Source organism: Anabrus simplex, chromosome 7, assembly GCF_040414725.1.
Source record: "Anabrus simplex isolate iqAnaSimp1 chromosome 7, ASM4041472v1, whole genome shotgun sequence".
NCBI classification, from domain to species: domain Eukaryota; kingdom Metazoa; phylum Arthropoda; class Insecta; order Orthoptera; family Tettigoniidae; genus Anabrus; species Anabrus simplex.
Window position 1 is genome coordinate 297,031,657 of NC_090271.1, and position 12,128 is coordinate 297,043,784.

Below are 12,128 nucleotides of genomic sequence, written 5' to 3' on the forward strand. Positions count from 1 at the left end.
AATGCAATATTTAATGCTCTAATTAAGGCTGCAGAACTAGTCTTCGTCCCGTAAGGAACGCGCTGAAACTGATAGAAGCTGTACTTATGACTAAATGCTGTCAGAGGCCTGTCCTCCACCCTCAAAGGAATCTGCCAAAAACTACTTCTTAAATCAACAGATGAAAACCATTTTTTACCCTCAAAGCCTGAATTAACTCTTCAATAGTCTGTGATTTTAACTGGTCAGTACAAATACGTCTATTCATATCCCTCCCATCGATGCAAATTCTAACGCTTCCATCACTCTTAGGCACAACGATTAAAGAATTTACATACTGGCTATTAGACACTTCAATTATCCCATCAGCTAACATAGCTTGTATCTGATCGTCAACTGCCTTGGCATATTTGTGTGGGATAGCATACCGTGGCCCGCTGAAAGGACTGTCATCCAGCACTGAAAAAGAATGTTCATAAACATGTGTTTTACCGGGTTTCTTAGAAAAAATCTCAGCGTGTTCACATAACACTGCCAACAATTGGGAACATGCATCATTTTCAAAAAAATTTTTTTGAAAAGTACACCAATGAAATAGTACGTAAACGTATTACATTGTGGTATGCTGCCTTGTTTTCTACCATTAAAAAAATATTTAATAGTGCCTTTCCGCAAGGCGAGTGAAACGGCCTCTGACGTAAGCGGCGCGCTGTGACGTCACGATCCAGTACCGCATGGAGCTCTATCAGCCGTTGTGCATCAGCCGTTGCTAAAAGCCGATTGTTTATTATTCACGATCGCGAATAACTTCGAAATGACAGAAGAAAGGTTCGAAACATCACAGTCAGACAATCTACCATGTGTAGATGTCATCATTCTTGAAAAATGTGACTTTTGTGGCCGCAGAAATTCGCGGATAACAAGCAAGTTTGTAAGTGGCGTCTTTTATATACGTGCAATGTACTGTAACCCATAGTATTAGGATAACAACGAACCTGGATAGATATCACATCACTTTCAACATTTCCTTCTAGACTGATTCCCCTATTAAAGAAGAACATTACATTTTCGGGCTTTCAGCATTAGTAAAGTAAGAGATCGGATTTCAGCACTAACATACACATATAGGTAGCATTATAATACTAGTCCGCTTCTGTGGTGTAGTGGTTAATGTGTGCCACTCCCGGAGGCCCGGTTTCGATTCCCGGCTCTGCCATGAAAGTTGAAAACAAATAGTACGAGGACTGGAACGGGGTCTACTCAGCCTCGGGAAGTCAACTGAGTAGAAGGGTTTCGAATCCCACCTCAGCCATCCTCGAAGTGGTTTTTCGTATTTTCCTACTTCTCCTCCAGGCACCTAAGGCCACGGCCGTTTCCTTCCCTCTTCCTTGTCTATCCCTTCCGATCCTCCCATCCTCCAACAAGGCCCCTGTTGAGCATAACAGGTGAGGCCGCCTGGGCGAGGTAATGGCCCTCCTCACCAGTTTTATCCCATACTCAAAGTCTCACGTTCCAGGACACTGCCCTTGAAGTGGTAGAGGTGAAATCCCTCGCTGAGTCCGAGAGAAAACCAACCCTGAAGTATACACTGATTAAGAAAGAAAGAAAGAAAGAAAGAAGAAAGAAGGAAAGAAAGACCATAGTACTATAGGGCTATAATCTATCATTCCAAAAAATATATATATTTATGGTTGGGACAACTGGCCTACCCACTTCCAGGGCCCATGAAAGAGAATTAAATATCTTTGTGGAGGGAAAAAGTTAAACATGATAAAGATAAATATGACTTCATCTAGTTTTCACAAGTCGGGCTGAGTGGTTCAGACTGTTGAGGTGCTGGCCTTCTGACCCCAACTTGGCAGGTTCGATCCTGGTTCAGTCCGGTGGTAGTTGAAGGTGCTCAAATACGTCAGCCTCGTGTCGGTAGATTTACTGGCACGTAAAAGAACTCCTGCAGGACTAAATTCCTGCACATCGGCGTCTCCGAAAATCGTAGAAGTAGTTAGCGGGGCGTGAAGCCAATGTCTTTGGGTGCTGTGACTTTTAATTTTTTTTTTTTGCTTTACGTCACACCGTCACATATAGGTCTTATGGCGACGATGGGACAAGAAAGGCCTAGGAATGGGAAGAAAGCGGCCGTGGCATTAGGTACAGCCTCAGCACTTGCCTGGTGTGAAAATGGGAAACCACGGAAAACCACCTTCAGGGCTGCCGGCAGTGGGGTTCAAAACCCACTATCTCCCGGATGCGAGCTCACAACTGCGCGCTCCTAACCGCACGGCCAACTCGCGCGGTATTTTTACCCTTCGGTTTATTGACTTGGCTTGTATAACCTAAAACTTAGGCTAAGTTGGATAATATTTTAAACACCTACATCACTATTTTCACCTGTGTGCAATTATGTTATTTATTTCATTAATATTATGATAATTAGTATAATTGAGCATTGTTAACTTATAAGACCCCAACAGACAAGCATTGGTTTTGTGTAGAGTTATACATTTGTTAAATTCACGTTGTTTCCTTTCATGATGTACACGCCTATTCTTTGTTACATTATCCTAAATTTCTTTACCAATTAAGCTCTTCAATAAAGACATACATAACTGTCCCATGCCAAGATATATTGGTAGAATTAGAGCTGTCAAAATGGTTCATAACCCCTTTGATTTATTATCTTGATATGGATCACCCAAAACATAGGTTAGGTTTGGAGAATACTTTAATAATCAGCATTATTTAATGCACTGTTTTTTACTTTCATATTCCAAGATGTAATTGAAGCATTTAAATAAAGCATCATACATTAAAATTTAAAGTTTTACCACTAGAACAGCTGACATGGAAAAGCGATTTGAAAATTCAAACAAATTCATCTTACGTTAAAATCTTCAAAAAAAAAAAAATAAACTGTAGACTTTTCCTATATATCACCAGCATTTCTCCGGCTCGCCAAAATCCATTTCTCCCTAGTTTTAGCGTCTTTGGAACATTTATAAACAATTTGTTTGGTATGGTATGCGATGTGCTATTGCACATCGGAACTCTACACCATTTATAAGTTTTCTGCCTCACTGTCTGCGCAGGATTCATTTTAAGTCTAAAATATACCACTCAGATTATTATCCAATGTATAGACCTCGAATTTAACCATACTAGACACTAACGTAAAGTAGAAATACGCGAAGTGTATCCTGCTTCTCACAGCACACTATGTGTTACTTCGTCTGCTAATTCAGTCAACCTGTACGATGACGTCAGACCAATGAGATCGCGTGCTTGCGTGACGTGACATTTTCGTAGATTTTTATCACGTTTGGAGTTATTATTTGTACATTCTGATCACATTTTTGAATTCTGCATGAAATTTTGAATCAGATTAGCATATTTTTAATTAAAACCCCGGATCATGCATGTTCCCTATTCGTCCCTCTGGACTTCCTCTAATTTACTGTTACTCGCAGCTTCAAATAAGGCATCCTTCTGATCCTCTTTCAACCACAACTGGCATAAATTAAACCCCTCACTGGGTTTCTCCTCATATCTAGAAACCTCAATAACACTCCACATAGAACAAACATTCGTTTTCCTCTGAATTTCATTTTTCAGTTCGAGTTTTACATACTTATTATCCCACTTCAGATTTACCGTTGCATCATCGTAATCTAGCTGAGCCGATTTTAAAGTCAGCCAGTGACATCCCAAGATGAGATCAAATACAAGGTAAAGAATAACCAAACATACCTGTACTGAAATAAAACCCTCTATACAAATCGGCACCGCAACCTGCTTGCATATTTGTTTCGACTTCTTACCAACAGCTGTAATAATGAATGTAGACTTAACAGGCATCTCTTCTATCATAATACCCTGTTTAACTAAAGAGTCATACCATTCTGAACTAATACATGATTTCTGACTTCCAGTATCAATTAACGCGTGAGCATACGCCCCCCAAACTTCTAATTGAACCACAGGATTTACCACTTCATCACCTGAATCTAAATAATTATTATCAGGTTCACACATAAGGTCTTCCTTAACATCTAGGTCATATGGCAATAGTTTCATAACACAATTCCTAACTACTTCCTGGTAAGGCTGGAATTCTGACCCATCATTACAGCCTGCATTTAGTTTAAAGGTTGCGATCGTGTACCTACACTTGGCTCGTTAGTACCTTGTCCTCTGACTTGTTGGGTATTTCCCGTTCTATTTTCAGGTGCGCCACCCCTACCGTTATGCCTTGGCTGAAACTGATTACGATTCTCGTAGTTTGGCTGTCTCCTATTGTCCCTTGGTTCACTATGAGGAACAAAATTATGTGAGTTTCCTGTTCTATGCCCAATGTTTCCTAGTGCGTCAAAACTCCCTAATAATTGCTCCATCTCCTGAATAGTTTTAATACTTTGCATACACGCTGCTTCGCGTACCCTGTCTGGAAAATGTCGTAACAGTAATCTGACTACATCTGAATCAGCCGTGATTCCGTCTAAATTCTGGCAAATGTGACAAAAAATACTCAGTCATAGAGACACATTCATTATGTTTGAATTTCCCAAATACTACCCTTTCTCTTTCACGGCTTTGAACGTTTTCGTTCCAGTATTTGTATGTGAACTTCGTCTTAAATTCCTCCAGACTTTTCATGTTACTTTTATAGACTGAAAACCAGGAACGCGTCTCTCCCACAAAAGCATGATCAATAATGTCGATCGCCTCTTCTCAGTCCATAAACCCTTCCTCAATCCGTTTCCCAAACCGGTTTTCTACTATTTTTAGAAATTCTAGTGGATTAGTTTGTTTCCCATTGAACTTCGGTAATTCGATTTCCTTACTGCAAATCCCTCCATGATTTTGCCTCTCAGTGTTAACTTGCCTTTCTCTTACTTCTCGTCGAATGCGTGCTTCTGCCATCGCTATGCGGTTATCTACCTCTTTATCTCTTCTTTCAATTTCATTCACTACAGTGTTCTGTTTTTCTTTCAATGTCTTAATTTCCACTGTATTGCCTTCTACCGTCGCAAACTTTTCTCTTTGTTCCCTAGTGTTGTCTTCTATTATACACTTAACGGTATCGATATTGCTTTGTACCTGATCTTTAAATTCTTTTATTTCTTCCTTTTGGATCTCAACTTTATTATTAATACTTGTCACCTGTGTCTCTAACTCCTTTCTAGTGTTGTTGCTTTCTTTTTCCATTAATCCCAACAACTCACTCCTCTGCTCTACAAATTTATTTTCTACCTCTTGTTTGTTTTGCTTGGCTGTCTCTTTCTGTTCCTCTATCTGCTTGTTAAATCTTTCATTCTGCTTGAATAATTCTTGTAACTGTTTGCTATGTTCGTCCATCCTTTTATTAGCTTCTACCTTGTGTTCATTCAATGCCTTACTTAATTCTCGTTTATTTTGTTCTACTTCATTTTTGATTTCTGATTTAGTTTGTTCCAATTCCTTTTTTATTTCATTTTTTATTTCAAATTTATTTTGTTCCATTTCATTTTTTATTTCAGATTTACTGTCCTCTATCTTACTCAACATTAACTGCATCATTTCAAGTAACTGAGTATTATTACCCTCAATGTTAGGGCTAACCTCCGCCTCGCCCCCCATCGTACTATCGTCTGAATCTAACGTAACTTCGTCATTCCTACTCTTATTCCCTTCGCTATCTTCGCTCCTAATATCAGTTTCCTCCTCTGCACATTTTTCTAACTCTTCCTTAGAATTACTTAAAGTACTACCCTTCAGCACGTGTCCACTACGCAGCGTCATGTCTTTCTCCTCTTGCTCAGCCATGTTACCCCCAAAATCAAACACACAAGAAAAATATACTGTGGATACACAACAGTTACCCCCAAACTACTGATTTTATCCTTCTATACCAGTACTTAATGATTTACGAACCCCTCAGTTGTGGCGACAATATGTGACGTACCCACTTTGCCCACAGATGTATGACAACTTTATGACGTGGCGGGTCACTTTAATATTAAAATAAATAAATGATATGTCATTGTTTCTCCAGAAACAGTATCCCAAGGGCGCCAGTCTTCAGGCTTATGGCTTGAAAACAAAAGTAGATAATTAATAATAATAATAATAATAATAATAATAATAATAATAATAATTAAAAATACGTAGTGAGACTCAAAAAACTCCCAGGGGTGGGGTGAACGGAACACAAATCATTAAGTACACTAACTTGGAATTTAAGGATCATTAATAATTATTTCATAAAATACCAATTAAAACAGCTATTTATTAAGATGAAAAACGTGACGTAACGGCGTATTAACGAAATCTGAACTTACGGAAGCAAAAGAAAAAGTGAATGAAATTAACTTTAAGAAAATGAACTGTTGCGCGAAGACTTGCAGTCACTTATGCCATAAGCTCACCAAATGTAGACTCTGTTGTCTTGAAGCTGAAGATGGGTGGATTTCTCATACAGGCTGCCTCATCTGTTGTTGGATTCCAGTCCTACATCCACATTTCCTGTCTTTAACACTTCCTATTTTACTCCTTACATAAAGTCGTAATGAGTCCTAATTTTAAGTGCAAAACCACCATGGGTTATGTTCATGGAGAGAATACCTTCGTATTCTTCCGTATTACGGAACAGTAGCGTAGCTAAATTCATAATAAAAGCTCTCCTCCCCTATACCAGTCAGAACCGGTCTCCCGTTGACTACCGCTCGTCATTGAGATAACAAGTCCCAATGAGAGTAACTTTTGAGTAGAATATACTCAGATGCGAAGTGAACTAAGTTAAAATCTTCTCCGATGTGTAGACGTAGAATTGTAGTAAGAGTATCTTCCAAGCGTGAGAATCAGAATCAGAATGTCCGAATCTCAATCTTAATGTCCTCTCCAGCCCTTGTCGGTGGTATATATTGGTTCAAAAGTCTCCTTCCATCAGCCATATCACATGGTCCAGTAAGATTCGAGGTCTCATCCCTTCTCCCTTGTATAGTTGTGCATCCATCACGTTGCTTCATTACGTTCATTCACATAGGCTGAACTTTCCCGCTGAAATAAAGCGTCTCGAAACTGAGTTTGAAAAGTGGGTGTTAATAATGTATCAACTGTCTTTTCATGAGGTGGAGAGGGTAATATCTCTCGTAACCTCGATGACGTACTTTTCCTGGAACTGGGCTGAAATTAGCCTGCTGACTCTGGTCACCTCACAATGGCTATTGGAAAATTTACTGCAAGTTATAAATATGCGTGATGTTGAAATACATTACCCAATAATTTGTTCGTTCAGAATACGTTATAGCCGCGATACAAAGAAATGAAATGATGATTGAAATGGATGATAAAAGCCCTATATATATACATATTAATTTAAAATGACCTATCAGTGATTAAATATATACATATTATCAATTAAATATATAGTTCAATAATTAAAAACATTCAGTGATGTCCCAAACATCACATTATGGCTTTTAGTGCCGGAAGTTGTCCGAGGACTTCGGCTCCTCAGGTGCAGGTTTTTGATTTGACACCTGTAGGCGACCTGCGCGTCGTGATGAGGATGCAACGAAGATGAAGACGACACATACACCCAGTCCCCGTGCCTGGGGAATTAACCAATTATGGTTAAAATTCCCGACCCTGCCGGAAATCGAACCGGGACCCCTGAAACCAAAGGCCAGCAGGCTAACCATTTTGCCATGGAGCTGGACAATCATAAGATAAGTCCGTAAGACTTATGACACATTAGTAAAGCACTACATAAGCTTAAGAAGGGGAAGATATACTTTGTCCTAGACTAGGGATGGCAAAGCTTTCCCAGCTAGCGTGTCATTTAAGGTCTTGTTTATTACATTTTACTGCATAGTGTTCCACCGATTAATGTTCTGTAAAATCATAATGAAACCCCCTCATTTGACTTAATTTATGTATTATATTGACGTGCATATAAATCATTTCGTGTGGATGTTTCTTGATTTTATTTTGCACACATCCTTGGAAGTTATATTTCAAAAACCAGGTTAATATTTTTGTTTAGCCTAAAAACAACTATAAAAAAATGTGGCCACAGATTTCATTGATATATACCGTACCTTTTTATTAAAGTATAATGTTAAAGTATGCTAACTTGCTGGATTTTTGACCTATCCATTGCATGTTAAAAACATTACATATGTTCGTATATTTTGCGGGGAGTCACACAAGTCGTGTTCGCGTGTCACCCAGTGCCACGTGTGTCATAGGTTCACCATCCCTGTCCTAGACGATAATTATAGCATTGTTAACGACTAGGACAAAATAAGTAATACTTAGTGTAGTAAAAGTGAAATAATAGCAATGGTCATGTGACGAGAAGTCGCGTCCATGCGGGATGAGGGGTGCACAGCTGCTGCACATGCGCCGATCTCAAGTCTCAAGGCGTGACGATAAACATCGGTTCCGTCCGCAGTGGGATCAATCAATCACTACTGATCTGCATTTAGGGCAGTCGCCCAGGTGGCAGATTCGCTAACTGTTGTTTTCCTAGCCTTTTCTTACACGATTGCAAAGAAATTGGAAATTTATTGAACATCTCCATTGGTAAGATATTCCAATCCCTAACTCGCCTTCCTATAAAAGAATACTTGCCCCAATTTTTCCTCTTGAATTCCAACTTTATCTTCATATTGTTATCTTCCCTACTTTTAAAGACACCATTCAAACTTATTCGTCTACTGACGTCCTCCCACACTATCTCCCCACTGACAGCTCGGAACATACCACTTGGTCGAGCATCTCGTCTCCTTTCTCCCAAGTCTTCCCAGCCTAAACTTTGCAACAGTTTTGTAACGCTACTGTTTTGTCGGAAATCACCCAGAAGAAATCGAGCTGCTTTTCTTTTTTAATTTTTTCCAGTTCTTGAATCAAGTAATCCTGGTGAGGGTCCCATACACTGGAACCATATTCCAGTTGAGGTCCTACCAGAGACATATATGCCCTCTCCTTTACATCCTTACTACAACCCCTAAATACCCTCATAACCATGAGCAGAGATCTATACCCTTTAAATAAATCATATTTATGTGATTACTCCGATAAAGATCTTTCCTTATATTAAGACTTTGGTACTTACAATGATCCCCAAAGGGAACTTTCGCCCCACCAACGCAATAACTAAAACTGAGAGGACTTTTCCTATTTGTAAAACTCAAAACCTGACTTTTAACCCCGTTCTTCACCATACCATTGCCTACTGTCCCTCCCGCAACATTATCGAGGTCATTTTGTATTTGCTCACAATCTTGTAACATTTAGTACTCTGTACAGATTAACATAATCTGCAAAAAGCCTTACATCTGATTCCACTTCTTTACACAATTCATTTATATATTGTACTAGGAATGCCTACGGCCTGGCACATTGCATTTTTAATTCATAATTTGTTTACGGTTTGATAGCTCCGGCATTTGGAGTCATCGTGGCGAGCGAACATTCGAGACTCAGCTGCTCGCTGTGGGAGTGTGAGAGACAGCGCTACGTCCCAGGCAGAAAACCGGCTGAGTGACGTAATCACCACGAGCTGCAGACTCACCTGTCTAGAATGTACTCGAACAATTTTAATATCTACTAAACTCTGTTAACTACATAAATATGAAGTACACCAGCGTAAAGCTCGTATTTGTAAAGTAAAGTATCCAAAATTTGAAGGAAATCCACTTACTAGTTTCAGAGATATTAAGATGGAGAGAAACACATTTGTTTCGCTTGAAGCAGAGACCCAGCCAGCTTTCAGTACATAAGAGCATCGCCTCGAGGAGTACAGACAATTGCAATACACAACTCGACCATGTCAGATGGTACTCTCGCCGTGCCGCGTTGCGCGAATTTGTTCATCAGAGTTATAAGATTTCTGCCGTGCTAAAAGGCTTAAAAAAAATTCGGCGTGTACTAAGACGATACTTATACATTTTCTGTTGTGTTGCGGACTTGAAAAAAGACTGAGTGTTATAATTTGAACTCTACTATTATTTGTGGTTCTCCGAACTTGTTAAAATTTCTGCGTGTGTTTAACATTGAACTGTGACTTCTTATAACTTAGAGTATTTTGATAGCCAGAAACTCAGTAATTATCATGGCCGAATGGGAACAATTTTCTCAGATATGACTAGCGTTTGAACAGTGATAGCAAGCAATTGAGTAAACCTTAAGGACATTTTATGTCATTTTTAGGAAATGCTGACCTAAGTGAAGCTAAATAACATTCAAAACTTCCTTAAGATTTGTGTTGATGATAGCTAGAGACAGTTAAACGCATCGTGTGTGTATAGTACATGGACTGGACTTACACTCACTATTTCCATAAACTTCGAATTTTACGTTTCGCTTCGAACTTGATACAGCGAGTTCTGAACGTCAAGAACATTGTATTCTAGTGTAAATATCTTGCATTATATGAACTGTGTCTTTAAAAACTCATGTTGTTTAAGAAGTGTGAATATTTAAAAACTGTAGATACTTCGAACTGTGACATGTGTTTCAAACGCTTCAGACTGTGCTTTAATTCATTTTAAAAGCCATAACTATTTCTAATAGTGATCATTACCTTGAAATGTGATAACGGACTGGGTTTTAAAGTGCACAATATAAACTTTGATTTAAAATTCACGTGATTCTAAGAGCAATTATGAATGCTATTTATTCTTTACTTGCGAATACTCAATTAACCAGACAGTGCTATACTTTTACGCTCACGATCCTGTGTCAATTTAACTTTCTCACGTGTCCATGACATTATACGACACTAGAAATCTTGACCGAGTGTTAAGCCTCATATCAACTTAACACCTGACTCGACGTGGGGCATAGTACGACGTTGGAGATGGTACTTGGTTCGACGTGGTGCTGACAACATCGTTGGAGTTCCAGTTGCCGCTCGTGGAGCCGCATTCACCAGTTCCAGCCTACAAAAACTCACTGATATGAGTGCATTTAGCATTTTAAACTGGTAAAAGCAAGTGATTACTTTAAAACCTATTAAACAATCATTGACTTACTGAAGAGGCACTGTTTGAAATCATTCTTTTAAAGTGCTACGTTAACCACAAATTACAAGTGCCAATTGATGAAAATTCATTTTCATGTGATGATTAATTTAATTTAAAAAGACTGTAGGTTTCATGTGAGAGTGATTTATGAAAATATTTGTTTATTTTTGAACCTTCTAAAGACTAATGAAACCACATTCAACTTATGAACTTCATGAAGAAATAAGTTCAATTTTCAACTTTATTTCTATCAGAGAGTTTTCTGAATTTCAGTTTTGGGTTGACTATTCATGAAAATAATTTTCTCAATTTTAAATGCGAGCTAAGCAGAAGGTTATTTTTGCGCCTAGATTTTGAATAAATTTTCATTATCTATTATTTCGCCCTGCGAACTCCTTTCTCTGTACCGGCAGTAGTATAATTGAACAGTTCTGCGGCACCTCCGCCGCCGCACGCCTCCGCCCGCCTCCTCCTCCGCCGCCGCCTCCGCCTCCGCCGCCGCCCGCGGGAAATTTGAATTTTGGCGGGAAATTTGAATTTTGGCGGGAGATTTGAATTTGTAAACAAAGCCACGTGCTTTTTGACAGCTGTCATCGACAACAACGCATCGCTAACCTCACTGCTGCCATCTTGACGGGCCTAAACCTCACTAGTGCCAACTTAACCTAACTAGCGTGAGGTAAACAAAGCCACGTGTTTTTTGACAGCCACGTGCTTTTTGACAGACAACAACGCATCGCTAACCTCAGTACTGCCATCTTGACGGGCCTAAACCTCAGTAGTGCCAACTTAACCTAACTAGCGCGAGGTAAACAAAGCCACGTGCTTTTTGACAGCCACGTGCTTCTTGACAGATTTGTAAACAAAGCCACGTGCTTTTTGACAGACAACAACGCATCGCTAACCTCAGTACTGCCATCTTGACGGGCCTAAACCTTAGTGGTACCAACTTAACCTAACTAGCGCGTGGCAAACAAAGCCACGTGTTTTTTTTGACAGCCACGTGCTTTTATGACAGCTGTCATCCGCCATCTTTAAACCACAAAGCACTGTGCTGCCCTCTATATCGCAGTAGCTGCAAAATTCGTCACCTGTCATCGGCAGTGCTGCCATCTTGACGGGTCTAAACCTTAGTGCTACCAA